General features: G+C 29.7%; 1 protein-coding gene across 1 annotated transcript in view; it reads left to right on the top strand.

Annotated features, from left to right (window-relative positions):
• Positions 1-428: 428 nt before the first annotated feature.
• Positions 429-13054, top strand: part of LOC112680055 (beta-1,3-galactosyltransferase 5-like) — a 38657-nt gene continuing 26031 nt past the window's right edge. Inside the window, exon 1 of the mRNA XM_025550049.1 lies at positions 429-617. The gene's annotated coding sequence lies outside the window, so the exon portion shown is untranslated. The remainder of the gene's footprint in view (positions 618-13054) is intronic.

Genomic DNA, 13054 nt, shown 5'->3' with positions numbered 1-13054 from the left:
AATGTCATGAGTTGTACTTACAGTATAACATAATAGTACTACCTATGTTATAGTTAGTATAGAAGTCTGTGACTTCACAAGGGCATTCATAGGGGACTATAGGGGGACATGTCCCTCTAGCTTGTCCGTGTTTATCATATACGTTTGTACACAAAATATTATAATTATTAATTTATATTAAACACATGTTAAATTTATTTTGTTAGCTATTCTTATCGCTAATAGTCAACACTTTACCACGTGAAAACGAATTCCGGGATATCATAGATACTCATAATAAGTATTTAAGATTCCCTGATTATGTAATTTATAATTATTGTAAACCTATCGATTACGATTGTTGAGAGTCACCGATTACAGTGTCCCCCTCCTCCCCCTGGATCTTATACGTCATTGATACTTGATGATGTGTTCGATCTGAGACATGATTTGACGGGCACATTTTCTGCGTAAGCATTCTTGACAAAACGACTGTACATTTACCTGTTTACCAATTTCGATTTCATCGTTTTTACGCTATTGTAATACCATTCAAAAAAAGTGCGTCTTGTTTATCAAACATAAAACAGTTAATCGCTTCCGTGATTTCGACTTCAGAGGCAGCTGTGCACAACAAGGTTCGTATTTGGCTTTAATAATTTATAATTTAATCCACATACATTGCGGACAAACAGTACGATGGTCACCGTGTTCAAACAACATGTATATATTTATTGTTCCTACATTCCCATTAATACCATTCCTATTAATTTATTACTTATAAGTTTTCTCTAGCGGGAATGCAGGAATAATAAATATAAACGTACATGCAGTGATGTATTTAGAGTTTTGATGCCCCAGGTAAAATTTTATTGCCACCCCTAAACACGTTTTATACGATTTTCAAGAAAGATAATATTTATTATCCATGGACTTTACGCGGTCAACTTTTGATAATATTGTCATGAAAATAAAAATTGCAGTGTGGTCGCTTTGCAAAATCTTAAAATATTAAAATTTTTTGATTAACGAATGAAAATGGATGATGGATTATGGTTACTAAAAAAATGCAGCCACCCCTTCGTTTCAATAAAAATTTGCTGCCCGTCTTGGTGGTACCCCCTCGCTCCATCCTAAACACGTCCCTTTCATACATTTATTTGAGTACGGTGAACATAATACTGTGTGAAATATAGAGATTATAGTAGGAGATAGACTTAAATTTAAGGGTACGCTCCTAACTTTAATGTATAAGAAATTTAATGGTTTGTTTATATGTAAGTATTATAAACACGTATCTACAGCAGCAAATTTTAAGAATGTATTTTCCTATCAATTATTAATAAAAATGGTTTAAATCTTTAAATTATGTTTTAGTAAAAAATTCGTTTTGTAAACTTACCTAATTAATATATATTTTATAGTAGATAATTAAATGATAATTCAATTAGTGTGGTATTTTATTTAAATAAAGCGGCTATTTTCCACGGGCCTACATGCGGAAAACGTATGAATAGAACCCTGAAGAAATTATCTTTTAGATTGTTGGGGTAATTTGGATTAATAAAAAACATAACTTCTGAAATTTATTTTGACTTTTTTTAACTAAGCATCAGTTTTATTAAACATAATAGTTATGTAAGTAGTATAATTACAATCAAATTTTCCTGATTATTTTCCTGATATTTGAACAAAATGTTTTCAAGATGTGCGATACAGTACTCGGTGCACTTGTATTTCCGCCTATAGTACATTACTAGAATATAATTTATATCGTCTTGGTTTGAGATTATTAGGTATACAAATTTACAATCGTGCTTGTGCACGACCAACAGTAGCACGTAATAATGAATAATTATATATTTTAGACTTTATACGGAAGTGAAGTCGTACATTAATCGTATATTTTATGCAATTTTAAATACTAACCGAATTACCTTGCCTCGCCCCGGAGATATTTTTTTTTTCTAAATTAGAGCAATTACTAATTGGATGTAAAATTAAATGTTTGTTTGAAAAAAACATTGATATAATTTAAGGATATCTACTTATATTTATCTATACTATATTAATTTACACATAACTCAAACGGTATGATTAAAATTAAAATATTTCCTCAGTAACCAAAAAGTGAAAAAATGTGTACATTCAGCCCAGAACTCAAAACTGTTTGGACCTTTAAAATGCTATTTCCGAAAAATCTTTTTTTAATGCATCTATATATTGTAATGAGTACATTCCCAAAAAAATTTCAAATAAATCGGTTTGATTGTTTTGGTTATACGCAAGCAGTGAGTGATTGTGTGGTATTTCAATTTGAAACATACTGATTATGTTTCATACTGATTCTTTGTTACCAGTAAAATTAAAATTTTAATTTAAATTTGATACAAAATTAAGAAAAATTATATCGTTAGAACTATGTACAAATTATCTATATTAGGAAGCCGGAAATCGTTTTAATCATTAATTTCTCTTATGAGTCGTGACCGTCGAGAATAATGCAAAGTACAGTGTACAGTTTACACGTACAATGCATAATACGAGATACATATCGACACGTACTGTTTTGAATGTTTTTAATTTATTTATTGATGTTAACCTAAGTAAAAAAAAAAAAATTATTAAGTTAAAGCGCGGCAAGAAACCGTTGAATTATACATATACATGATATTTCACTGATACAAAATTGGTCGTGATACGGGAAAACACACATTGATTGGCATTATTAAGCCGCGTGTACGGATTATAAAATTGTTTATAACAGCTGTAACACCATTGAATTTTATGTCATAATAATTATTAATACAAAGAAATTATGCCACTTGATTGTATACACCTGTTTTCATGTGTATAAAATATACATTAATTATGTATGGGAAATATTATGTTGTATAGCGGTTAGTGGTTTCTGGTACTTAGGCCCCATTGTCCCATTGTACGTGAAAAAATGCTTTTCACATTTATATTATTTGTGATCATCTCTCGTTTCGCAAATGTGAACAGGCATAACTAAATGGGTTACATTTGAGTGTCTAAAGTGCAACAAAATAAAATCATGTATACTGCCAGCACTAAATCAACTTGGAACCCGTCAAGGTTAAATTTAAATTGAAACTCGTAATATGCGTGATTGATAAAACCATCCAAATTTCAGTTAAATTCATATGATATCGTTACACGATATTCTTGTCACCCATAAATATGTTATTTTATGATAACTACCAAATTACCACATATTGTATTATGAACATTATATTAATACGTTTTTGAATGATGTTCAACAGCCTTTCTCGTCCACTTCCAGAACTAGTGATTACAACTAGTTATGTGATATTTCTCGTGTGTTAAATAATACGTCTAGTTTTTATAAAAAAAAAAAAAAACCGTCGACATTTTAATGGATGCTAGTTTTTAATTAAAATTGTATTTTACTTTTACTTCCCCTCTTCCGAAAAACACATCGTTTTATGGAATATATGGTACAAAACGTATTTAAGCAATGATAATCGATGTGTGACCATGGTAAACACACTTTCAATCATACATTTAATCACCATGGCTAACGTACATTTTAATTTGCAATCGTATAATACGCATACATACGTATGTATAATGTATATCAAATGTGTGATTATAAAACGATTATTACATTCGCATTCAATGAATTGACTATGAGTCATGTACATCCTGTATCCGGTATAAATTATTTTGATTATCATAATATACTCTATATCTATATAATATAATAATATACTTAAAATTATGGTTTATAAAAAATAAAATAAAAATATTATGTAATATGATATAATTTATTATGACTAAAATTATTGTTATATTTTTGTTCATAGAACAATATAGAAAAGTATAGTTATAATCAGGGTTCGGATCTTATAGCATTTTCTACTTATTATAGTATAAATATAAAGATAGCAGAGTGAGCTATTTATTTGTGTTATTAACCAGGGACTCCAAATTAGAAATTTAATTTTGCTATTTTTTGCATATTTGAAGTATTTTCGATTTTTAGTGCTATTTTTGAAGTTTTAGTGATATTTTTTGCTAATATACATGATTTTATGCTTTATTTTGTATTTTTCATAAATCTCATTTATATAATAGAAAAATAGTTTTTATTTAGTTGAATCCAAAAATTCCCACATTTTCGTTTCATATTGATAATTGATAAATAATATGGTATTTACTATTTAACATGTTACTAGATCTATTTTTAAATAGTCTGGCGATATCAGACAGTGGCGTAGATATGATTTCTGAAAGGGGGATCAAAAAAAGAAAACGACATAACTAAATGGGATGGAAAAATTGAAAAAATCTCCCATCCTCTCAAATTTTTTTTACTATTTTATAATTTTTTAAAAAATTTTAGATAGTAAAATATTTAACAATAGGAACAATCTGACGTCTGACGGCACTGCTATTTTTGTAAATATGGGTACAATTATGAACTATGTTTCTCCACGAATTCATGATAGGTTCAATAAATTATCAATTATCCCGTGAATTTCTTTTTTTTTTTTAGGTTTCAGATAAATAAATAGAATGTACTATGTATAGGCGGTGAACTAAATCCGTAACGATAATGATCTCATTCTCTTTTCTCATAACAACGATAGTATCCGATAATATTTTAAAGCCCAGGTTACATACATATTGTTATATACATATTGTCTCTATAAATTATAAGATAAGCTATAATAAAGTATAATCATAGTCGTCATTGGCATTTCGACCAAAATACCAAATAAACATTACTTTGCTATAAATAAACGAAAATAAAATTATAATGGTTTTTAGTGTTGACTAAATTGTTAAAATTCAATAGCTCGATAGATTCACATCACAAAATATTTTTTTATAGTGCATACTATATAATATAAGGAAAAACAAAAAATAATTAAATAATAAAAAGCTAATGGGGGGGGGGATTTGACCCCCACGTCCCCCCTTGTATACGCCACTGATATCAGATATATTTATACATTTATGTCCTCTTATATGTTTTATTTATTTTTATTTTATTATTGTTCTACAATATATTGTCGTCTACAGTACGTATTTCATGCTTTCAGTGTCAGTTCTCCGTATCGTTTGATTTCGTTTCATATTCGTTTATTACTCGATTGTGTATTATTTGTTTTTCTGTTTTGATACCGTAAAATGCCGAAAATTAAAACGTCGAACTGTTCGAAACTTAAATATTTTGTGTCTGAGTTTGGTGGCGATGATGTTTTTACGAATGATGCATGTATTCTATTTTGTAAATTGTGTGAATGTAAAGTTAATAGTGATAAAAAGTTTAACGTTACTCAACACTTAAAAACGGAGAAACAGTTACATACAAACGATGTCATCATTCAAGGTAAAACAGGTATATATAAAACAAGACGTACCACATATAAGTTTTTTGAAATTGTTAACAGAAGATGGTCATTTTAGTTTTTTTTTATTAATTTATTACTTCATAAAATAATATAATACATTTAATAAAATTTTGACTTCACATTTTTTTTTTTTATATATATATTTTTGTTGTTTTTAGGGCATATTTATAGAGCATATTTTAAGGTTTTTTTGGTCATATTATAGCGCATATATTAGTATTTTCGGTGCTATTTAATCCGAACCCTGGTTATAATACTATGATATCTGGTTTTATAATAATTACACAAAATGCACAATATAAGTATTGTCCATTTCATGAAATGGATGTCTACAGAGATGGAACTAGGAATTTTTACGCCCGGGTAAAATGTTAAAATTACGCCCTATCTATTGACTAATAAACAAATACTCAAATAAATTTACATATTTGTTCGGGAAATAAATAGAATAAATCTGATATGGAACAAATTTGTATTATGGTGTTTGGAGTTGAATTTTAAAAGTTTATTGTGCATATTTTTGATTTTTTTCTTCAATTGCATATTTTTGAGATTTATTGATTTAAATTGCATATTTTAAAATAATTGTTGATAATTTACTTGTAAATCAAAAATATTAATGCAAAATTTTGATTTTTGACACGTTATAAAAATGTTATATAGCAAACTAAACGCGCTGATACATTATTCATTCTAAATTAATTTTATCTATATGAATTCGTCTACAATAATGCCGATAAGGCGATACTTAATAGCGTTATTTCGCTTATTTTATTTGGGGAATTCATTTTATTTTTAGCTCTAAAGACAATTTTACTTTTATTTATCTGTCTAAGTATTATTTTTTTTACCATTACTCAGTAATCGACGAACCACGGATGACTATCGTTTTCCTGTTAATGCGTTACTGCGTGTTTTGTGTGTTAGTCTTCGCGTTCGTATTTGTTTTCTTGGCTTATGTCTGTTAATTTATTAGTGCTCGTATTCGTGATATAATTTTCTTAAATAAATAAATATACTGAAAAAAAATTAATCACAAATTAGTCGCTTGAGAGGTTTCATTTCGGAATTTGGTAGTAGTAGTAGTAGGTATGTGCAAGATATGTTTTTTTTTTAATTAAAGTTGTATTTGTATGTCTTTTTTTAATTAAAAATTAGTGCATATTTAAACGCATATTTTTATATTTTTTGGTGCATATGTATGCGCTTATTTTTAAGATTTTAAGCACACAAAGTCCTAAGCCCTAGTTATGACCATTCTGGCATTATTTTTTTTTTTGATTCAACACTCATTTTCTGTATCAATATGTTTTTAAAAAGAAAATTTTTAGTAAGTTATTAGTTTTTAATTTTAAATGGCAACTTTAATTTTAAGTGGCGTGCCCAGAGAATCAGTTAGGAGTTATATCCCCCCCTCATTGCATTTATTTTCCCTGTGGGGTTTACTAATTCGTTTTGCTATAATTATACCTACAGTACATAATTTCATTAAATGTATTATTATTATTTTATTTTATTACGTACTATATTTAGTATACTCGTAAAGTACGTCTAGCATATTCTATAGCCGCCATTTCATGAAAATTAAGGCAAGCAATAAAACATAAATTATGATTGTACAATTATACTGCGATTATATGAATTATAATTAATAATTATAAGTAATATTGTTATCTCCATTGACTAACCGCCTAAAACGTATCTATTATCTAAATGTTCATCAGTTTATCAATGTTTTTAAAAATATTATCAAGGTGGGAGTTGTTATTTATTATAAATTAATTTACAAATTAATTATATTAATTTACTAAGATAATTCTACAAATTGTAGTCTGCTGAAATTATTATGTATCTATTACCATGTATTTGAGTGTTTTATATTTGCTTATTTAGTTTTATAAGTTTTTTATGATGTCAAAACGCGACGGAACATTTGAGTCTTATTTTTCGAAATAAAACTAGAATTGATCAAACAGTAAGTTGAGTGGATTATTCCTGATGAATATCCATTAAAATACAGTTGAAGACTGATGAGGTTCTAATTGAACTGAGTGCAAAAGCTAGGCTTTTAAATTTCCGTCTAGAATAATTTAATGTTAATTTTTTTTTTTTATCTTTTTTATCTTTCTTTTTAATTTTAATTAAAAATTAATAATCTAATTTAATCAATGACATATTTGATTGGAGGTACCTTTAAGTAAATGGATATGTTCTTATTACTCTAGCTACTCTTGTAGCTTTTGGTGGTATAATAGTTATCAATTAATAAAATAGTAATTTGTAGCAAATCATAATGTACTTTTAAGTTGAAGTTACAATTATTAGGAAAATGATGAAAAAAAAGTCAGAAAAGTGGCGTTTTGAGTGTCACAAGAAAACCATTTCTTTGTTATTAAAATTTAACACGTTGACAAGGTTCCCACTCTAACACCAGATAACATCTTTCTAAGGGACATTCCTGGGAACACCACTGTTGGCAACAGGTATTGTTTGAAATTTCGAAATTGATTCTGATTCTAACTTTGATGTTTAAAATACAAATAATGTATTAGTAATTAATTATAATTTAGATTAATGAAATGTGTATTTATAGCGTTGAAATGTTCCACAAAATGTTAGTCATTAGAAAGTATTTAATAGCATTCTCACAAATTAAAAAATTTATTTATATTTAATTTAATCTGCGGAGTATACAAATATTTTTCGATAAGCAAAATGTTAAATAAATGTTATTAACTTTTCATTTTCATTAATTTTGGAAGTTTTAATTTTATGAACAACAATTTTTAGAATATGAAACTAAAAATGTATTCTACCAATAATAAATTTAAACTATTTACAATATTAAAATAAATTATAGTCAGTGTATGTAACATTTGTTTGGCATTATGTTCATATTGATTTCGAATCATACAAAAACAAAACAAAAAATAGATACTAATTAAAATATTCCACGCGAACGATTTGAGATCTGCATGATAAATTACGGTTTTATTGTATTCACCGTAGTTCAATTTTCATATTGGCTTGTAACATCAAAAAAAAAAAATCCTAGGTTCAATTTTCAGTTTTCATGTATATTTATACCAGACTAAATTTTTTTCGCACTCAAAAACGTTCGAGACGGTCATGCGTATCAACTAATATTTGACAGATATCAACACTGGGCTACAGCTGTTACAAATACTGTACCGTGACTGGTCTCAGGCAGTGGCGCCGAACACGTACTTTTATGGGGCAGTTCGCCTCTTCATTTAACTATGGTGGTGGGTGTCTGGTGTTTGGGTGGATTGGATGGATAAATTTACATTCTGTTTAGTAAATCTTAAACCTCATTTACATTCAGCCCGTTTTCGTGGTAGCGAGCAGGGAAGTGGGCATGGAAGTGGGCAGCACGATATGTGAACACGTCACTCGCGCTGATCCTGCTCCTCGCATTGTCACTGCCTGTCGCTCCCGTTAGGAGCGGTAAATTGAGCAGTTCGAGCAGCAGGTTAACCGACAGCGTGATATTAGCACACATTAGCAGGGCATTGTAAACGCTCACTGCCAACGACGCTGCCACTGAAGTATTTTGACAATAAAATAAAGCAGCGCGAGGAACAGCGGCAATGGCTAAATGTAAATGGGGTAATAGGAATGTACACATTAAGTGACAGTCAATCAGTAGATGGGTAGGATACTATGATGCGATAGCGAAATTCGCCTATCAATGCATGTCTTTATATCATATCAAGTATAAAGACGTACATTGACATATATATCTATTTCGCACACATGATGAAGCTAAATGCCTCTTGGTTCTCAGTGTTTAAAAATGATTATACAGCATGCAAATACATATTTTAAATATCTTTTTTTAAATTACAGTTGTTTAAAAAATGTAATAAACGGTTTTTTTGTTTTACGTTTCTTTAATTTTAATAACGTATTTAATATTTAAATGATTAAATCTATATTTATATACGCTTCAAATTGATATTAAGGGGCTTGCTCGCGACCTTTTTTTTTTTTAAAACCACTATAAAGTAGGTAAGCAATAAGTAAGGTAAGTAGGTAATAATTAATACCTAATTTATAATTATTATTTTCAGTTTGTATGATTATTGTGATAAAATATGAGGCATTTTAGTCGATCATAATTTATATTATTATTATTATGTGCTGTTTTAGCATTACATTTAACAATTAATACAATCGTATTCTAAAATAAACTTAATAGTGCGGGCTGTTGGTTATAACCCCCTATCCCCTCCCTGGGTTCGCTACTGCTAAATAATACCTACCTAATAGATGAAATTGGAGTGATAAATTGCTAGCGACTTTATGACGGTTAAATTTACAATATAATCATTCAATCATGTAACTTGTCATCAAGGGCGTATTTGAGTTGTGGCCATGGGGAGGGGTGAAACTCATTTTTCTTCAATACGAACTTAAAAATAATTCACAGTTCATTACCTACAGCTCATATTACTGTTACAATGATAAAATATTATAGTGATAGACTAGTAATTTATATTCTTAATTATTTATACATTACATTTTTTGGAACTCGTGTCGTATGCTATCTACTTGGACTTCGTTGTATGTTATCTACCTTAGGCATGGTTGTTTTTGACCAAAAACGTACCGTTCCCTTTTTGACCGATTCACTTTTCGACCAAACAAAAATGTATATAATAAATTTAAAATAATAAAATAATGATGTACAATTGTTGTCAATAATTATTAAAATATTTATATAAATGAGAATGATATTTTGTATCTAGTTTCGATTTCTTATCTTAATGAAAATTGTTTGCATTTTTTTTTTTCGAAGAATCGGAACTTTAATTTTAAAAATTTTCGGACTTCGCTCTTTACGCCTGCCGGCTCCACTCATAAACTCAAATGCCACTGCGTGGCACTTTTCGGAGGGATGGGGCTTCGCCTCAAGGGGAATTATGGTCTAAACCTAACCTAGTTCTTGTACAAATCTTGATACTGTTGCAAATGGGATTATGCTCTGTATGTGAACCTAAAACCACGCCACGCGAGTAAAACCCTGAATCGTATTTAATATAGTAGTTTCCATCATAATCAAACATTGTTTATCATTATTTTATTATTTTAAATTTATTATTTACATTTTTTTTTGGTCGAAAAGGGAAGGGTACAGTTTTGGTTGAAAACATTCGCCCATCTACTTTTCGGATGGTATCTATTTTATACGGAGACTGATATTGCAAGTATAACCGTATAAATATAAACATAAACTCGGACGAATGGAAGGCTTATCGTAATTTAAGTGACCACGGCTATGTGCATAAAACTGTAAACCACCAGCTCCACTTAATTGATCAGGAGTGGCTCTAGAGCCTTGATTAGGGGGTGGTCAAGTTATAATTTTACAAAATCTTATAACAAAAAGAAAACAACAATTTTTACAACACAAATTTAAGTCGTCTATTTTTAAAACAGGGGCCAATATCCAATATATAGAGTCTACGTGGAGACATCAAAGTAAAGTATGGCATAAAAACACGTAGTGCCACTAATTTATTGGAACGGCAGTCGATGGAAGAGTGATAGCGTTCATTCAATGCATCAAAGAATCTTTTTGACCAGTTTTTTGAAGACAAAAAAATGTTCATTTATATAATAATGCCCAGATGCCACCTACAATCTTAAGATTGTGGGGTGGAAAATTGTAGATAATATGCAACGCCTACAAACAATTATAGTAGATACATATCTCATGTAGATAGCATACGATGCGAGTTCCCATTTTTTAAATAGATCAATGTATTATATTCAAAAAAAAATTCAAGCCTTAGGGGGCGATTGCCCCCCCCCCTCAAATACACCCTTGCTTGTCATTATTTTGCTCTAAATTTTTGGGTGGTGGTATTAACAAAAGTTTATACTTTGCTTCATTAAATAAAATACAAGTTGGTGTCACTAATCTCAGGTACACTTCGTCTGAAAAATCACCACGCGAACGCGCTAAAAATTGTAATCGTTGAAATTTTAATGTACCGAACGGAATCAAACTATTGGTACGCTTGCAATTAACAGTCCGTGTGCAGCTACTGATGGGTATGTATTTCGGTGTATTTGATACAAGGCTATCTGTGAAAAACGTGTTGCTTATGGACAATATATACACGATTGAATAATCTGTTTGACATTATTTTTTCGACGTTAAACCGTTTAATTTCTTTCGCCCTTTCAACATTTCCAGAAAAATAGCGTTATACAGGATACGGTATGTTTTTAATTTTTTTTTTTTTTTTTTTTTTTTTACCAAAAGCTGATTTAAAAAAACGTAGATTCTTCAGTATATAGTATAATTATGTACCTACATTCGATTCTGTAGCAGCATTCGTCACCGGAGTATTTATGACCATATCGTAGGTGTATTAATAAATCATGTAAACACGTCGTCGTGAGCTGTTCCAATTGGGTGCCCTGTGGATCGACGTGTTCCTGTATTATCTGTTTACGCTGTAAACGTGGAAAGCGATAAAATTACGAATTTGGCAGTATGTATTTATTTATTCTATGATTAAGTACAGCGTAGTCATATAACGTTATAACGTGTTACAGTGTATATGTGTACCGTTATAAATAAATAATACGAGCGTTTTGCCGTTTTACCGCCAAGAATTTGGTTCGATTTTGACGGGCCGCGACCATTTGTTTTATTTTTTCCACGCTGCAGCTGGTTTCCCTGATGGGATACTCTAGTAGAGGATACGAAAACGTTTGTCTCAAATCGAAAAAAAAATTTGAAATATTGATGCAATCAATCGTCTGGTGGTCAATACCAGACACAGTCACTACGCATAATAATTTTACTCATTACCCATTTTTTTTCATACCTTTAATTTTCATCTACTCGTATTTGATTAAATTATCTCGATCAGGTTTTTCGAAATTAATCGAAAAAATTATATACAACAAAATAATAATTGTACACGTATACTTTATTGTACAAGCATACAATCATATTAGTGCATTACACAAGAATATCTATAGACAAAACGATGTAATGCGAAGTCGGGTCCCGACTTTACATTGTTATCGTGATATGAATATATATTTCGTTGTGATAAATATGTGTTCATCACGGTTTATGATGAATTTTTACCTTTATAAGGACTTAATAAGTATAACAAGGTCAAGAGGGATGTTCCTACACCTGTAACACCATCCCTAGATACGCACCTTATCTCAATTAGTGATATTCGAAATAACCCCTCACCACACTCATAAGAACAATACAAATATTGCAGCCTTGTATATATTATCACTAGAGTTTGGAAGTTGTGCATTTGCAACTTTTTTTCTGCCTCCAGGATTTATTGTTCAGTTGGTTTTAAATTTATAATTTGTAGTTATAAAATGTGAAAACATCTATACACCGTTGTACACGTAGTTTCCCGAGCAAGAGTTTGTTCTGACCGTTTTGTCCGTTTCGTTTATAGTAACAAGTTTATAATTTCCTCACAGTTTCCCGACGTAACATTTCACATAACACTTGTTATTCTTCACTTACATTGTATTTTTTGGCACTGCGTTGAGCGAATTTTACCTTTTGGGTAATCCGTTCTGCGGCTATATTTTTGGTATAAAATAGTTAAACATTGCCCGCATTATATGTTTAAATAAGAAGCGACGACACA

The sequence above is a fragment of the Sipha flava genome, unplaced genomic scaffold, assembly GCF_003268045.1.
Source record: "Sipha flava isolate LNK unplaced genomic scaffold, YSA_version1 172_pilon_pilon, whole genome shotgun sequence".
NCBI lineage: Eukaryota > Metazoa > Arthropoda > Insecta > Hemiptera > Aphididae > Sipha > Sipha flava.
This window is presented reverse-complemented; position numbering and strand designations above follow the sequence as displayed.